This window comes from Tubulanus polymorphus, chromosome 11, assembly GCF_964204645.1.
Source record: "Tubulanus polymorphus chromosome 11, tnTubPoly1.2, whole genome shotgun sequence".
NCBI lineage: Eukaryota > Metazoa > Nemertea > Palaeonemertea > Tubulaniformes > Tubulanidae > Tubulanus > Tubulanus polymorphus.
The window spans coordinates 1,945,616-1,964,977 of record NC_134035.1 but is presented as its reverse complement, the minus strand read 5'-3'; the positions used below and the strand labels follow the sequence as shown (position 1 = coordinate 1,964,977).

General features: G+C 38.6%; 1 long non-coding RNA gene across 1 annotated transcript in view; it reads right to left on the bottom strand.

Moving 5' to 3' along the window:
• The window catches only part of LOC141913280 (uncharacterized), a 167,615-nt gene extending 152,782 nt beyond the window's left edge, over nucleotides 1-14,833 (bottom strand). Inside the window, exons 1-2 of the long non-coding RNA XR_012620266.1 lie at nucleotides 14,693-14,833; nucleotides 12,481-12,826 (exon numbers count right to left, since the gene is read on the bottom strand). This is a non-coding gene — a long non-coding RNA (uncharacterized LOC141913280). The remainder of the gene's footprint in view (nucleotides 1-12,480; nucleotides 12,827-14,692) is intronic.
• Between the last annotated feature and the right edge of the window lie 4,529 nt (nucleotides 14,834-19,362).

Below are 19,362 nucleotides of genomic sequence, written 5' to 3'. Positions count from 1 at the left end.
CGGATTTCAACTACAAACAGATGACGGCTAATTTGCTGATGAAGACGAGTTGCTGTTGTCGCTGATTTCCGATGTTCTATTTCGCGCACATTCATACATTATGAATATTGTGTCTTTTTAGGGTTAAACCGAAACCAGTTCGCTACTACTGACAACTACATGTACACACAATTCGTTTGTCGCAACGTCCTGAACTAGTCTGCTGCTGCTGCTGCTGCTGCTACTGCTGCTGCTGCTGCTGCATTGGGAACCGCATCAACTCACATTTTGCTGTTTCGGTATCTTTACATTAAGATAAGGTAATTATATTAAACTATACCCATCCGTACATTTTGCATCTTCATTAGCTTGACGATTATCCGATTTGTTTTTCAGCTGGCAATATTTGAGTGACGGCAACATCTTCAAACCTCGAGACGCAGACTCTACCCCGACTACAGAACCATCTTCAAACCTCGAGACGCAGACCCTACTCCGACTACAGAACCATCTTCAAACCTCGAGAAGCAGACTCTACTCCGACTGCAGTACCATCCTCAAACCTCGAGACGCAGACTCCGACTACAGTACCATCCTCAAACCTCGAGACGCAGACTCTACTCCGACTACAGAACCATCTTCAAACCTCGAGACGCAGACTCTACTCGTCATTATTTCGTTTTGCCGCATGTTATAAAAAGTAACGTAAATAAATAAACGTCTATATATAAAATGATCTCTTTAATAAAATCTCTTTGTCTCGGGCACTTTGCCCCGGAAAGGACTCTCCCCTCTCACGACTTCCACTTGCCCCGGAAAGGACTCTCTTACAACTTCTCACGTTCAAGGAAAAGTCAAAAAGGAAAGTACAAATCAAAGGATTTATTCCAAATTCAAAGTAGGAATTTGTTACAGCTTGTTTGCAAAAGTAAAATTCAACATTTTATTGAAACGAACAAAAATCAAAATTCAACATTTTATTTAATCATCAATAAAATATTATTTTGGGATTTGAACCACCAACCACTGGTCTAGCAGTCCAGCACCCTACCCACTACGCTATAGGGACGTACTGACAGGCTGCAGGGGAACTCATATTTATCCATTGCTTAAACAAATTTTATCAAAAAAATAATGCCATCTACCGGGCGAGACAGGAACTAGTTCCTATCACAACCCGGTAGATGGTGAATGAGACCAGAATGAGAGATGAGGATGAGAGATGAGGATGAGAGATGAGAATGAGATGAGGATGAGAATGAGATGAGTATGAGAGATGAGGATGAAAGAGTGAGATGAGGATGAGTATGAGAGATGAGTATGAGAGATGAGTATGAGATGAGAATGAGAAAGAGTGAGATGAGGATGAGTATGAGAGATGAGTATGAGAAATGAGAATGAGATGAGTATGAGAGATGAGTATGAGATGAGGATGAAAGAGTGAGATGAGGATGTGTATGAGAGATGAGTATGAGAGATGAGTATGAGATGAGAATGAGAAAGAGTGAGATGAGGATGAGTATGAGAGATGAGTATGAGAGATGAGAATGAGATGAGTATGAGAGATGAGTATGAGATGAGGATGAAAGAGTGAGATGAGGATGTGTATGAGAGATGAGTATGGGAGATGAGTATGAGAGATGAGGATGAGAGATGAGAGATGATAGAAAGAGACAGAGAGGGGATTGTATATCACCTGAACTTCTATGTTCCTCGTTGTTTTCTATCCGGTAGATTCTAGATGCCGTCAGTAGTTTTAGTTTTACAGTTTTTAGTTCAAACAGATATTTATCCCATCAGCAGCAAAGTCATCACATAGTTAGTCCTCGTGGACATAAAGTTCACTATAACTGAAGTCAAGTTCTCCCAATATTTGTTCGTTTGTTTGTTTATCCTCCCGGTGAGTTCTAACGCTGCCAACACATATTTTATCCAGTTCATCTGATGTAGTCCTGATCATCAAACACAAACGTCAATAATTCCATCCTAATGATGACAAACATCCTAAAAGATATAAATGAAACTTTATAGATTTGAGGCAACCAATCAGTTATACACAGTTTGAGTTAAGTCTAGTTACCGGTGTATCAGAGAAATGGCAATCTAAGGTAGGCTACTCCCCAAAATGAGTGTCAGAAGTCAAATATTTTTTGTCTCCGATTTTGATGAAATTCAGTATAAACATGTATTCTTGGGTGCTGATCACAAATCTGAACGAATTTTTCGGATCTGAGGCCCAGAAAATGAGAAATTTGAATTATTGGGGGACCCCCCTAAATTTTCAAAAGGCCTTGGACCCCAGAGTTTTCGAGATATTCAAAATCTGATTGCAGATTTGGAATCAGCACCCCTGAAAATATAAAGGATTAAAATTTCAAGCAAATCGAAGAGATTCGGTTTTTTTGGCCAAAAATGGCAAAAATCTAAGGTGTCCAGGAGTTTTTTTTCGGCGAAAACTTTTTTTTCTCTGATTCCTTCTAAAATTGGTAGGAATATGTATTCTGAGGTGTAGATTCTGGATCCGCAATCAGATTTTGAATCGGAATTCAACTTCATGGGCAAATAAGGGTTTTAATGCCCAAAATATGCACCCCAAAAATGGGGTACAAAGTCAAAATATTTTTTTGGCCCAATTTTAATGAAACTTAGTGCAGACATGTTTTTTGGGGTGCTGATTACGAATATGGGGTTAGATTTTGGATCCGAGGCAACTAAAATGAGATATTCAGGATTTCGTGTTTTGACCCCCTTAATTTCGTCACAAATTTTGATGAAATTTGCCTGGGAAATTCGGCCCAAAATCGAATTTTATTCAATGATCAAATATTCAATCAATTTTTAAGGTAGAAATTGATGCTCTTACTAAAAACCCTGTATTATAATTCCTGCAACACAATTACAGGCTGCCTCAAATAGCCACATTGACAATTATTATGAAATGCAGAAATCAGTGTTTACAGATAAACTGCTTTCTCATAATTGTTTTGGAAACTTATAAGAAATTCTACTCACACACTCACTAGCCCTTGTCTAGCAGAAATGGTAGTCCACCGAGTTCCACAAATCCACATACAGAGTTCCACACCTCCTGGAGTCCACCACTGACTGTTTTTTTATCCACTTATAGTCCAGTTAGTTCATTAGTAGTCCGGAAGAAGTAAAACTGTGACAAATTTCAGTTGAAGTCCACCACGTCCAGTATTTGTGATGAAGTTTACACAACAGCCCGAAGAAAACCTGAAATATAAAATTGACAGGGAGACTGACTGAGAGGTTGAGGGAGGATGGGGTGAGAGGTTGGGGAGGATGGGGTCAGAGGTTGAGGGAGGATGGGGTGAGAGGTTGGGGAGGATGGGGTGAGAGGTTGAGGGAGTATGGGATGAGAGGTTGGGGGAGGATGGGGTGAGAGGTTGGGGGAGGATGGGATGAGAGGTTGGGGGAGGATGTGGTGAGAGGTTGAGGGACAATGGGATGAGAGGTTGGGGAGGATGGGGTGAGAGGTTGAGGGACAATGGGATGAGAGGTTGGGGAGGATGGGGTGAGAGGTTGAGGGAGGATGGGGTGAGAGGTTGGGGAGGATGGGGTGAGAGGTTTAAGGAGGATGGGGTGAGAGGTTGGGGAGGGTGGGTTGAGAGGTTGAGGGAGGGTGGGGTGAGAGGTTGGGGAGGATGGGTGAAAAGAGAAGCAAACACAATAACTCAGGCTTAAGCAAAAGTTTTCAGCAGTTTTCAGTACGGCACTGGATTAACAGATTCTCGTTTTACACAAGAGCCCAGCCTGTGGCAGTGGGAGAAAGCTGGTGTAACTTGCTGAACAAGATGTGGTGCTGGAGGAAGTTGAAGAACAGTTCATCAAGATTTGTGAAACTATCGCCTGCTGCACCATGTGCAATTCAAGCGGCTAGGGTAGTGCGGCCCGTATAGGCTAGAAAGTGGTTTTTGACACCGAGTGAGGTCCCTGTTAGCCTAGCACCTAGCCGTCGTTACCCAAACAACCCGGAACCCGTAGTAACAACGACTGACTGATTCAGACTAAATTTGAGTAGGTCCCGGCCTCCACTGACTGTCGTGAAGTGTCTGCGAAGTCACTGGAGTGAGGTCCCCCTAAACTGTGTGTGTACCTGAGGACATGAAAATGAAATATCATGTATGAATTTTTATCTTTTTTACCAATATCAAAATTCGTACATTTAGAATCATCGCGGCTTTAAAGTCTTTATCAATTGAGGGAATAGTTCACTGTAAATAAAGAATTAGCGATTGAATTGAGCCCGCTCCACAGTAAAATAGCGCGATTAATTCAATCTCGACCGTCTAGTGCTGCCGCTATGTATAACGATAGCGTGGAAAATTTGAACTAACATAATACTCGCTTGCCAGAGTCTTCGAACGGCAGGAGTGGACGAACTAATTACCGATTTGCGGGCCGGATTCCGAGGAAAATTCTCAAACTCTGAAAACTGCTCTCAAACGTTCGAACCAAACAGTTTTTCTATAAGAGAATGAGCCTTAAAAGAGTTAATTTGAATCGGGGTATTTCTAGTATGGTCTGGGAGAGAGCGACAGGTGTTTGTAAGTTCCCTGTTTATTTGCGCGCAAATAGACTATAATCGAAGAAAAAATATGAACATTTTGTCAATTCTGATGATAAATTATCATTAAAAAATGAAAATGAATAATTTATTCTGTATACAAATACTATATTAATTGATAAGTAAGTGAATTTTAGCTAAAAAAATCAAATATGTTACCTAAAAATAAGGAAATATCATACAAAATTCAGAACGTATCCATAGTATCATATTTAATCAGAATTAGACGACACACTGGTCGGTACTGTACGTAATAAGGAAATTTAAATTCCGGCGGTAAATATGCGCTACTATTTTAGTTCACAGAAATTCCGCTATCGTTATTCATAGGGGCAGTACTGTACGGTAAATATCTAACTCAGCCTCGCTATCTTACTGTGGCATGCGAGTAATACAGATATTTTTCTTAGCCGAATTTCGTTGATTATCTAATACGATTCCATTGTATATGAATAATTTGACTATCGTTTAAGGTTTTTAGAAGGGGATTCTCTTTTTAAAACGAATTTCAAACCGTTTGTGATAGAACTCTTTTGTCTGCGGAATGTATTAGCATCCGGTAAAGCGGTAGGCTCACATGCCAAAGGAAGAACTTCAAGCAAATTTAATTTTATTCTCTAAAATAGTGCATTCAACTACCACTAACACTGTAACCAGAAATAATGCTCGGAAACTATTAAAGAAGAGTAAATTTGAAGTCAAGTTCTCCCAATATTTGTTCGTTTGTTTGTTTATCCTCCCGGTGAGTTCTAACACTGCCAACACATATTTATCCAGTTCATCTGATCCTGATCATCAAACTCAAAAAGTCTATAATTCCATCCTAATGATGAGAAACATCCTAAAAGATATAAATGAAACTTAATAGATTTGAGGCCACCAAACAGTTATACACAGTGTAAGAGTTAAGTCTAGTTACCGGTATATCAGAGAAATGGTAATCTAAGGTAGGCTACTCCCCAAAATGAGTGTCAGGGGTCAAATATTTTTTGTCTCCGATTTTGATGAAATTCCGGTTAGACATGTATTCTGGGGTGCTGATCACAAATCTGAACGAATTTTTAGGATCTGAGGCCCAGAAAATGAGAAATTCGAATTTTTTGGGGGACCCCTAAATTTTCAAAAGGCTTTGGACCCCAGAGTTTTCGAGATATTCAAAATCTGATTGCAGATTTGGAATCAGCACCCCTGACAATATAAATGACTGAAATTTCAAGCAAATCGAAGAGATTCGATTTTTTGGCCAAAAATGGCAAATATCTAAGGCCTTCGAAATTTGGTAGGAATATGTATTCTGAGGTGTAGATTCCGGATCCGCAATCAGATTTTGAATCGGAATTCATCTTCATGGGCAAATAAGGGTTTTAATGCCCAAAATATGCACCCCAAAAATGGGGTACAAAGTCAAAATATTTTTTTGGCCCAATTTTAATAAAATTTAGTGCAGACATGTTTTTTGGGGTGCTGGGTACAAATATGAGGTTAGATTTAGGATCCGAGGCTCCTAAAATGAGATATTCAGGATTTCGTGTTTTGACCCCCTTAATTTCGTCACAAATTTTGATGAAATTCGCCCTCGAAATTCGGTCCAAAAACGATTTTTATTCAATGATGTCAAATATTCAATTAATTTTTAATATTTAATTAATTTTTAAGGTAGAAATTGATGCTCTTACTAAAAACCCTGAATTATAATTCCTGCAACACAATTACAGGCTGCTTCAAATAACCACATTGACAATTCTTATGAAATGCAGTGAACAGTGTTTACAGATAAACTGCTTTCTCATAATTGTTTGGGAAACTTATAAGAAATTCTACTCACACTCACCAGCCCTTGTCTAGCAGTAATGGTAGTCCACCGAGTCCCACAAATCCACATACAGAGTTCAACACCTCCTGGAGTCCACCACTGACTGTTTTTTATGAGTATCAATCTAAATGGTCCTAAATGGACTAAATGGTCCGGTTAGTTCACATATAGTCGGGTTAGTTCACTAGTAGTCCGGAAGAAGTTGACTGAAGAAGTAAAACTGTGATAAATTTCAGTTGATGTCCACCACGTCCAGTATTCGTGATGAAGTTAACACCACAGCCCGACAGAGGAAAACCTGAAAAATAAAATTGAAATCACATTAACAGGGAGACTGACTGCGAGAAGTTGGGGGAGGATGGGGTGAGAGGTTGGGGGAGGATGGAGTGAGAGGTTGAGGGAGGATGGGGTGAGAGGTTGGGGACGATGGGATGATGAGGTTGGGTGAGGTTGAGGGAGGATGGGGTGAGAGGTTGAGGGAGGATGGGGTGAGAGGTTGAGGGAGGATGGGTGAAAAGGGGAGCAAAACAGTACAATTACTCTAACATAGTAGCCTAAAGGCTTCAGCAAAGGTTTTCAGCAGTTTTCAGTCCCCTGGTCACACTGGTTTAACAGATTCTCGTTTTTCACAAGAGCCCAGCCTGTGGCAGGGAGAAAGCCATTGTAACTAACTGGTCGAGTCAGGGCCTGGCCGGCCTCACTAGTGTGTCGTGACGTGCTTGCGAAGTCAATTGGAGTGAGGTCTCCCTGTGCGTCCCGGGCCCTGAGGACATAAAATATGATGAATTCTTATCCATTTTACCCAATTCAAAAGTCGTACATTTAAAATCATCGTGGCTTTAAAGTCTTTATCAATTGAGAGAATAGTTCACTGTAAATAAAGAATTAGCGATTGAATTGAGCCCGCTCCACAGTAAAAATAGTGCGATCTAATCTTGACCATCTAGTGCTGCCCCTATGTATAACGATAGCGTGGAAAATTTGAACTAACATAATACTCGCTTGCCAGAGTCTTCGAACTAATTACCGATTTGCGGGCCGGATTCCGAGGAAATTTCTCAAACTCTGAAAACTGCTCTGAAACGTCTGGCCAAACAATTTTTCTATAAAAGAATAAGCCTTGAAAGAGTAAATTTGACTCGGGGTATTTCTAGTATGGTCGGGGAGAGAGCGACAGGTGTTTGTATGTTCCCTGATTATTTGCGCGCAATTAGAATATATCGAAGAAAAAATATGGACATTTTGTCAATTTTATCATTCAAAAATGTAAACGAATAAGTTATTCTGTATATGAATACTACATTAATTGATAGGTAAGTGAATTTTAGCTAAAAAGAATGAAATATGTTACCTAAAAAATTAGGAAATATCATACAAAATTCAGAACGTTTTCATAGTATCATATCCAATCAGAATTAGGCGCCACACTGGTCCGTATTGTACGTAATAAGGAAATTTAAATTCCGGCGGTAAATATGCGCTACTATTTTAGTTCACAGAAATTCCGCTATCGTAATTCATAGAGGCAGCACTGTACGGTAGATATCTAACTCGGCCTGGCTATCTTACTGTGGAATGCGAGTAATAAAGATATTTTTCTTAGCCGAATTTCGTTCAATGTTTAATACGATTCCATTGTATATGAATAATTCTACTATCGTTTAAGGTTTTTTGAAGGGGATCATCCTTTTAAAACGAATTTCAAACCATTTTTGATAGAACTCTTTTGTCAGCGGAATGTATTAGCATCCGGTAAAGAGATAGGCTCACATGCCAAAGGAAGAATTCTGAGCAAATTAAATTTTATTCTCTAAAATAGTGCATTCAACTACCATTAACACTGTAACCAGAAAAAATGCTCTGAAACTATTAAAGGAACAATTTTCTATGAAAGAATTAGGCTTAAGAGTAAATTTGAATTGGGGATATTCCTAGTTTCATCTGGGAGAGAACGACAGGTTCTAGATGCCACACAGTTTTTTTTCAGTTGCCCTGTTTTTAGTTCAAAAGCAAATCGGTAGTGTCACATATTTAGTCCTCGTAAAGTTCACTATAACTGAAGTCAAGTTCTCCCAATATGTGTTCGATTGTTTGTTTATCCTCTCAGTGAGTTCTAACGCTTGCCAACATCCAGTTCGATGTAGTCCTGATCAACAAACAAAAATGTCAATAAATACCGGTACTATAGTTCCTAATGATGACAAACATCCTAAAAACAGACATGACAGTCATTTTGGCCAAATTTTCATCTTCAGGAAATATGTGGTAATGTATTCTGATGGTGAAGAGTAAGAAGTGAATGGTGATAGCCCTCGGCTGAGAAATACTGTTACGCCAAACAGGAAAAAGGCTTGTGGCTCCAGTTAGTCGAGCGCGACGAGATATATTGTTTCAAATATATGCACCTCCAACGCCTTGCGCCTCCAACCTGAAAAATATGATGTAGTAATAGATGAAAACATTCGGTCATGGTCATGAATTTGCAAGTCTTACTTGCAAATTCATGAATTCAGTCGATTCTAAAAATTTGCTTACGAAACGACTGTAGGAGAGTCTACAGTTATTGGGCAAGCGAAGCAGACACTTGCTCGAAATATGAAAAGTTCTCCCTTTAAAACTCCTTATATTCCGGTATGACCGGTCCGTAGGAACTGCCCGAATAAAATCAAAATCTTAAATGCAAAACTCTATGCAATTCAACAAACAAAATACAAGAAATGAACATAATATAATTTATTTTCACAAATTAAAATTGATGAATACATATTCTTATAATTGTTTTGGAAACTTATAAGAAATTCTACTCACACATTCACTAGCCCTTGTCTAGCAGTAATGGTAGTCCACCGAGTTCCACAAATCCACATACAGAGTTCCACACTGTATTTTTATGAGTATCACTCCACTTATAGTCCGGTTAGTTGACTAAATAGTCCAGTTAGTTCACATATAGTCTGGTTAGTTCACAAATAGTCCAGTTAGTTCACTAATAGTCCGGTTAGTTGACTAGTAGTCCAGTTAGTTCACTAGTAGTCCGGAAGAAGTTGACTGAAGAAGTAAAACTGTGATAAATTTCAGTTGAAGTCCACCACGTCGAGTACTACACCACAGCCCGACAGAGGAAAACCTGAAATATAAAATTGAAATCACATTAACAGGAAGACTGACTGAGAGGTTGAGGGAGGATGGGGTGAGAGGTTGGGGAGGATGGGGTGAGAGGTTGAAGAGGGTGGTTTGTGAGGTTGAGGGAGGGTCGGGTGAGAGGTTGAGGGAGGATGGGTGAAAAGAGAGCAAAACAGTACAATTACTCTGACAAAGTAAAGGCTTAAACAAAAGTTTTCAGCAGTTTTCAGTCACACTGGATTAACAGATTCTCGTTTTACACAAGAGCCCAGCCTGTGGCAGTGGGAGAAAGCTGGTGTAACTAAATGGTCGAGTCAGCTGGTCTTAACCTGCTGAACAAGATGTGGTGCCGGAGGAAGTTGAAGAACAGTTCATCAAGATTTGTGAAACTATCGCCTGCTGCACCATGTGCAATGCAAGCGGCTAGGGTAGTGCGGCCCGTGTAGGCTAGAAAGTGGTTTTTGACACCGAGTGAGGTCCCTGTTAGTCTAGCACCTAACCGTCGTTCCCTAAACAACCCAGAACCCGTAGTAAAAACGACTGACTGATTCAGACTAAATTTGAGTAGGTCCCGGCCTCACTAGTCACTGACTGTCGAAGTGTCTGCAAAGTCACTGTGGCCCGTGGGTCTGGAGTGAGTGAGGTCCCCCTAAAGTGTGTGTACCTGAGGACTGAAAATGAAACATCGTGAATGAATTCTTATCTTTTTTACCAATAACAAAATTCGTACATTTAGAATCATCGCGGCTTTAAAGTCTTTATCAATTGAGGGAATAGTTCACTGTAAATAAAGAATTAGCGATTGAATTGAGCCCGCTCCACAGTAAAATAGCGCGATTAATTCAATCTCGACCGTCTAGTGCTGCCGCTAGGTATAACGATAGCGTGGAAAATGTGAACTAACATAATACTCGCTTGCCAGAGTCTTCGAACGGCAGGAGTGGACGAACTAATTACCGATTTGCGGGCCGGATTCCGAGGAAAATTCTCAAACTCTGAAAACTGCTCTGAAACGTTCGAACCAAACAATTTGTCTATAAAAGATTAGCCTTAAAAGAGTTAAGATGAATCGGGGTATTTCTAGTATGGTCTGGGAGAGAGCGATAGGTGTTTGTATGTTCCCTGTTTATTTGCGCGCAAATAGACTTTATCGAAGAAAAAATATGGACATTTTGTCAATTCTGATTATAGATTATCATCAAAAAATGAAAATGAATAATTTATTCAGTATACAAATACTATATTAATTGATAAGTAAGTAAATTTTAGCTAAAAATGATTAAATATGATACCTAAAAAATATTCAAAATTCAGAACGTATTCATAGTATCATATTAAATCAGAATTAGACGACACACTGGTCGGTATTGTACGTAATAAGGACATTTAAATTCCGGCGGTAAATATGCGCTATTTTAGTTCGCAGAAATTCCGCTATCGTTATTCATAGGGGCAGCACTGTACGGTAAATATCTAACTCAGCCTTGCGATCTTACTGTGGCATGCGAGCAATACAGATATTTTTCTTAGCCGAATTTCGTTGATTATCTAATACGATTCCATTGTATATGACTAATTCTACTATCGTTTAAGGTTTCTCGAAGGGGATCATCCTTTTAAAACGAATTTCAAACCATTTTTGATAGAACTCTTTTGTCTGCGGAATGTATTAGCATACGGTAAAGCGGTAGGCTCACATGCCAAAGGAAGAACTTCAAGCAAATTTAATTTTATTCTCTAAATTAGTGCATTCAACTACAACTAACGCTGTAACCAGAAATAATGCTCAGAAACTATTAAAGAATAATGCTTAAGAGTAAATTTGAAGTCAAGTTCTCCCAATATGTGTTCGTTTGTTTGTTTATCCTCCCGGTGAGTTCTAACACTGCCCACACATATTTATCCAGTTCATCTGATCCTGATCATCAAACTCAAAAAGTCAATAATTCCATCCTAATGATGACAAACATCCTAAAAGATATAAATGAAAGTTAATAAATTTGATGCCACCAATCAGTTATACACAGTTAGAGTTAAGTCTAGTTACCGGTGTATCAGAGAAATGGCAATCTAAGGTAGGCTACTCCCCAAAATGGGTGTCAGGGGTAAAATATTTTTTGTCTCCGATTTTGATGAAATTCCGTTCAGACATGTAGTAAAGGGTGCTGATCGCAAATCTGAACGAATTTTTCGGATCCGCTGCCCAGAAAATGAGAAATTCGAATTTTTTGGGGGACCCCTAATTTTTCAAAAGGCCTTGGATCCCAGAGTTTTCAAGATATTCAAAATCTGATTGCAGATTTGGAATCAGCACCCCTGAAAATATAAAGGACTCAAATTTCAAGCAAATCGAAGAGATTCGGTTTTTTGGCCAAAAATGGCAAAAATCTAAGGTCAGGAGTTTTTTTTCGGCGAAAACTTTTTTTTCTCTGATTCCTTCGAAATTTGGTAGGAATATGTATTCTGAGGTGTAGATTCCGGATCCGAAATCAGATTTTGAATCGGAATTCATCTGCATGGGCAAATAAGGGTTTTCATGCCCAAAATATGCACCCCAAAATGGGGTACAAAGTAAAAATATTTTTTTGGCCCAATTTTAATGAAATTTTGTGCAGACGTGTTTTTTGGGGTGCTGATTGCGAATATGGGGTTAGATTTTGGATCCGAAGCACCTAAAATGAGATATTCAGGATTTCGTGTTTTGACCCCCTTAATTTCGTCACAAATTTTAATGAAATTTGCCTGGGAAATTCGGCCCAAAAACGAATTTTATTCAATGATGTCAAATATTCAATTAATTCTTAAGGCAGAAATTGATGCTCTTACTAAAACCCTGAATTATAATTTCTGCAACACAATTACAGGCTGCTTCAAATAACCCCATTGACAATTCTCATGAAATGCAGTAAACAGTGTTTACAGATAAACTGCTTTCTCATAATTGTTTGGGAAACTTATAAGAAATTCTACTCACACACTCACCAGCTCTTGTCTAGCAGTAATGGTAGTCCACCGAGTTCCACAAATCCACATACAGAGTTCCACACCTCCTGGAGTCCACCAATGACTGTTTTTTTATGAATATCAATCACTAAGTCCGGTTAGTTGACTAAATAGTCCAGTTAGTTCACATATAGTCTGGTTAGTTCACTAGTAGTCCAGTTAGTTCACTAATAGTCCGGTTAGTTCACTAGTAGTCCAGTTAGTTCACTAGTAGTCCAGAAGAAGTTGACTGAAGAAGTAAAACTGTGATAAATTTCAGTTGAAGTCCACCACATCCAGTATTTGTGATGAAGTTTACACGACAGCCTGAAGAAAACCTGAAATATAAAATTGAAATCACATTAACAGCGAGACTGACTGAGAGGTTGGGGAGGATGGAGTGAGAGATTGAGGGACAATGGGGTGAGAGGTTGAGGGAGGATGGGGTGAGAGGTTGGGATGAGAGGTTGGGGGAGGATGGGTGAAAAGGAAGCAAAACAGCACAATAACTCTGACATAGTAAAGGCTTAAGCAAAAGTTTTCAGCAGTTTTCAGTACGGCACTGGATTAACAGATTCTCGTTTTACACAAGAGCCCAGCCTGTGGCAGTGGGAGGAGAAAGCCATTGTAACTAACTGGTCGAGTCACGGCTTCACTGTGTCGTGACATGTCTGCGAAAACTGGAGTGAGGTCCCCCTGTGCGTCCCTGAGGACATGAAATATCATGAATTCTTATATTTTTACCCAATATCAAAATTCGTACATTTAAAATCATCGTGGCTTTAAAGTCTTTACCAATTGAAGGAATAGTTCACTGTAAATAAAGAATTAGCGATTGAATTGAGCCCGCTCCACAGTAAAAATAGCGCGATCAATTCAATCTCGACCGTCTAGTGCTGCCCCTATGTATAACGATAGCGTGGAAAACGTGAACTAACATAATATTCGCTTGCCAGAGTCTTCGAACGGCCGTAGTGGACGAACTAATTACCGATTTGCGGGCCGGATTCCGAGAAAAATTCTCAAACTCTGAAAACTGCTCTGAAACGTTTGAAGCAAACAATTTTTCTATAAAAGAATAAGAGTTTGAAAGAGTAAATTTGAATCGGGGTATTTCTAGTATGGTCTGGGAGAGAGCGACAGGTGTTTGTATGTTCCCTGATTATTTGCGCGCATTTAGAATATATCGAAGAAAAAATATGGACATTTTGTCGATTCAGATGATAAATTATCATTCAAAAATGTAAACAAATAAGTTATTCTGTATATAAATACTATATTAATTGATAAGTAAGTGAATTTTAGCTGAAAGGAATTAAATATGTTACCTAAAAAATAAGGCAATATCATACAAAATTCAGAACGTATCCATAGTATCATAGTCAATCAGAATTAGGCGTCACACTGGTCCGTATTGTACGTAATAAGGAAATTTAAATTCCGGCGGTAAATATGCGCCACTATTTTAGTTCACAGAAATTCCGCTGTCGTAATTCATAGGGGCAGCACTGTACGGTAGATATCTAACACAGCCTCGCTACCATACTGTGGCATGCGAGTAATAAAGATATTTTTCTTAGTCGAATTTCGTTCAATGTTTAATACGATTCCATTGTATATGAATAATTCTACTATCGTTTAAGGTTTTTCGAAGGGGATCATCCTTTTAAAATGAATTTCAAACCATTTTTGATAGAACTCTTTTGTCAGCGGAATGTATTAGTATCCGGTAAAGCGATAGGCTCACATGCCAAAGGAAGAATTTCAAGCAAATTAAATTTTATTCTCTAAAATCGATTCAGTTGAACAGAGCAGTCGTGCAAACGTGACGATCAATCTCGAATGCTCTTCGGTCTAAATGGCCTAAGAGTTAGAGTCGTACGTAGTAGAGACAGAGTAACCAAAATGCTGCAAATTTATGTAACAAAATGTAATAAAACAAATAATTCCCCAATTTTATTAACATTTTAATTAAAGATTATATTCTAGACTCCAATTTTCGTTTTGTTACTTAGTAGGTTTCGTTATTCAACTTATTCCTGTTTAAAAGGAACACGTGTTTTATGTATACCGGCAGTTGTTGCGTTTACATGTTGAGATCACGTGATAGCATTTCACATGTAGTAACAAAATGGCGGACCTGGTGTGAAAAAGAAATTCGCGTCTGCGTTTAGTGTCATGTTATTCATATAAAGTCCACTTACCGAGATTAGTGCATCGCAGCGCCTTCAGTGGAGACCTTCCAAGCGAGGCTCCGATGTTGCTTGCCTTGTACATTAATCCTCTCTCATCCGCCGACCACACACTGGTCAGACTGGTCGGGACTATCTTGTTCCTGGCTGATGGTCGTGTCCGCCGGGTCAGAATCCTAGTTCCTCAGTAAGGGCCAAATTCAGTTCTCGTATCTAGTCGACTAGTGGTCGGAACTAATAACCGAATGCGCTTTATTTCCGAACTATTTCCAGACTATGGTTCCGACTAACTGACATTATTCGGTTTCACTTAGTTCGACTATAGTCGCGACTAACTCCGATAACCAAAGTTCGCCCAGCGTACGCGGGTCACCAGTCAATTTCAGTCTCCTCGTGATGGAATGAAAATGTTTCGGAATTTTCTGCAAATTTTTCATCCCGAAACAACTGATTCCAGACAGCCGTGTAGGTTAGCTGTGTTTGTTTCAATACTCTCAATTTCGGCACAATTTTTCCTATTACTCGTCGTAATAGTTACCGATATGAAATTGATTTATTTTCCTCTAGAAAAATGAAGCTTCGCAGAAAATTCCGAAACAGGTTCATTCCACAAGTTCGAATTCTGAGTATTGTCCCACTGAAGTTCTCTTCGTCGAAGAAGGCTGAAAATCGAATCTTTGTCTTAGAAGTTTTCCTCAATGTCCAAGAGAAATGGGCCTGCTGCTTTCAGTGGTTCGAATCCAGCCCGAGTTGTCCTGTGTCCACTGACGAAGGCTGCGACAGTGGGTCCGAATCAGGAATTAAAACACGATGTTCCCTTATTCCGTAGAGGAGCCTGGGGTATAAACCGGGTTTAGAATAATTATAACGAGACAAGTATAAGTATACAATATAGGTTTATTTGACGCACAAGCTTTCGCTACTAATCAGTATTTATAGGCAGACTGACACTAATTAGAGAGAACCGAGTTGGAAGAGTAATTACAAATACATAATACAATACATATTACAATACATAATACAATACATGGTACAATACATATCATATTACAATATATGGTAAAATACATAATACAATACAATACATAATATAATACATGGTACAATACATAATACAATACATAATACAATACATATATTACAATACATAACTGAGTGAGTTGATATATGATTAATTACAGAACAACAAAATAAGTGATGTATCTGGGATGCGCAAAAAGACAAAATTGCGCGAAATTACTTAAAAATAAAATGGCGCGAGATAACCTCAAAATAAAATGGCGCGAGATGAAAAATAACATGGCGCGAGATGAGACTTCAAAATAAAATGGCGCGAGATGACTTCAAAATAAATTGGCGCGAGATGAGACTTCGAAATAAAATGGCGCGAGATGAGACTTTAAAATAAAATGGTGCGAGATGAGACTTCGAAAAAATGGCGCGAGGTTACTTCAAAATAAAATGGCACATGAAAAATTTAATTCTATCATTTAATGTGTAATATTGTATTAGTGTATATTTGTCTATTGTTTTATATTTGTATCACACTGTTTTCTGTTCGTATTTTGGGGGGGTTAATAGTCCAACCCCCCTAGCTCTTCATGTCTTAACGTTTATGTAGTTTCTATTATGTAGAAAAAAGTTGTCAAGTCCAAATCGTCAATTCCTCATCCTACCATAGTCACGCTTTACTCACAAAATCGTGGAAGCTTCGTTTTAAGGGTGGGGGGCGTTGGAAATATATTCAAAATACCTAAGAATTAACGGTTGAAATTATGTTTTAATTGGGGGGTCAAATAACTAGTTAGAACTAACATCAATTCTATTGATCTACAAGAACTATTAGACATATCATACAAGTCGCACCTGAATTTTTTCAAGCCACTCTGTCATCATCATTCAACTTCGGGTTCGATCTTCTGTGGCTCGGGGGGTCTTTTTCTTCTCACTGAAATCATGGACGTATCAACTGAAGTTGATAAGTCCACGCTGAAATACGTCCTACCTTATTCAATTCGAACCGCTCTTTCATCAGTAGGCGAGTCTGTTGTATCTTCCATGAAGCTGTAACACTGGCTACCGATACCTGTTAATTAAACCTAACCTAACCCTAACCTAAAGTGCAACTATTTTTTCCTAAATCTAAACCTATAAAACATAATTTCGACCGCTAATGTTAAATAAATGTTCCACCTACCTTACAGCAACCGTGAAAATGTAATCCTTTTATTTAAGAGTCAATCTTAAAGTCATATTTAAATTCCGTGTCCTGCTGCCAAAATCCAGTTGTATTAATAATAAATAGTTTATCAGCTCAGCTGCGTTTGTTATAATCTAATGAAAATTCTCTTTTTCTAAAATGTGTCCTATCTGAGCAATAACCAGCGACAGAGACTTCTTCGCCGTGTAGAATTTCCAAGTGTAATGACAACTTGTAGGAGCGCCCACCAGTTTTTAACTGACCCCTTAAAATTCATAGCCGGTGATTGGTTGCATCACCAATAACAAAAGCTTCGGGGAATGATTTCAAAAGGTATTGCAGGTAGGTCACTGGCCATTCTTGAATTGCGGTCAATGGCATCTTTTCTTTTGAAGTTTGAAAATGCTTGGAAGTTTGAAAACGCTGAGGTTATGTGGCGCTGATCGGCGATTATCCGGCCGGTTGCGTTGGTCTAGGCGTCGACATGAAGCCAGCCTTAGACGTCGCTTCGCGGAAGGAAGTTTAGAAAGTGTAAGGAAAAAATGTATTGAGTGTCAGAATATTAATACTTTCACCCTGACGCAAGCCTCATGGCTAGCAGAGCGGATGATCGGTTAAAAAAATGCTCGCCAAATTCAGACAAATTATGACAAATCTGTTAGTTTTAGTTACAAAACTTGCTGCACCCCGTATATAGATACTGCAATAATCATTTAAGTCTCACTCTTAAGTCTCATTCTCTCTGCTGTATTATCAAAATATATAAAATAGTTTCTTATGTATTAGTATAATATGTAAAGATTTCAATATAATAATTTGTCTCTCTTCGTGACAATCTGAGGCTGTCATACTGCTGATCCCTACCAGTATTTGTAAATAAATAATTAATTTTGTATTACATTTTCATAAATATTTTCTTTGACAAATTGTGTGGAAACCCAGGATTGGGCTTGTTTGTTTAGCAAATAAATGTTTGAGTTGTGATAAATTTCTGACTTATGAGTGGTGATGAAGTCTGGTGGCAGCAGAGAGCATAGGTGTGAACGAACCCCCTTTTTCGGCTAGGTTTCTTCATTTTTTACTATATAAAAGCTCGTGTTTTTTCCACAAGGTAATCACTCAAGGTGGCGGGAAAACGCTTTGAATCGCTCCTAATTTTCAAAATTTTCTTGGGGGAAGAACCCCAAACCCCCCATAGGGACCTCGGACCTTCGGTCCTCGTCAAAGGCAGCTTGGCTGCCTTACTAGATTCATCCAAATTTCCGATATTCGGACCCCCATAAAAAAATCCTAGCAACGCCTATGGAGAGGCCTGTATTTATTTTTGGTCCTTCAGAAGGAGCTCAAGGACGTAGACTTCATTCCCTGCAGAGGCTAAGAGGATAAACCCCCGTATAATTTTTTATTTACAAGGACACAAAAGTCTAGACTTGGGGCTCTTTGGGATCTGGCATAATTGAGGACAGCATCTTCTACACGCGGTGTCTACTTCAGTATAAATTATAATTAATAAAATTGAGCATATAATTCCCCAATTTTATTAACATTATAATTAAGGATTATATTCTAGACTCCAATTCTCGTTTTGTTACTTAGTGGGTGTAGTTATTCAACTTATTCCTGTTTTATAAGGATTACGTGTTTTATGTATACCGGTAGTTATTGCGTTTACATGTTAAGATCACGTGATAGCATGTCACATGTAGAAGCAAAATGGCGGACCTGGTGTGAAAAAAAAATCGCAGCGTGGAAAACGTGAACTAACATAATATTCACTTGCCAGAGTCTTCGAACGGCCGTAGTGAATGAACTAATTACCGATTTGCGGGCCGGATTCCGAGGAAAATTCTCAAACTCTGAAAACTGCTATGAAACGTTTGAACGAAACAATTTTTCTATAAAAGAATAAGCCTTGAAAGAGTAAATTTGAATCGGGGTATTTCTAGTATGGTCTGGGAAAGTGCGACAGGTGTTTGTATGTTCCCTGATTATTTGCGCGCAATTAGAATATATCGAAGAAAAAATGTGGACATTTTGTCAATTCAGATGATAAATTAATATTCAAAAATATAAATTAATAAGTTATTCTACTATAATTAATTGATAAGTGAATTTTAGCTAAAAAGAATTAAATATGCTACCTAAAAAATAAGGCAATATAATACACAATTCAGAACGTGTTCGTAGTATCATATTCAATCAGAATTAGGCGCCACACTGGTCCGTATTGTACGTAATAAGGACATCTAAATACCGGCGGTAAATTTGCGCTACTATGTTAGTTCACAAAAATTCCGCTATCGTAATTCATAGGGACAGCACTGTACGGTAGATATCTAACTCAGTCTCGCAATCATACTGTGGCATGCGAGTAATAAAGAAATTTTCTTAGCCGAATTTCGTTCAATGTTTAATACGATTCCATTGTATATAAATAATTCTTTAATAGTCTAAGGTTTTCCGAAGGGGAACATCTTTTTAA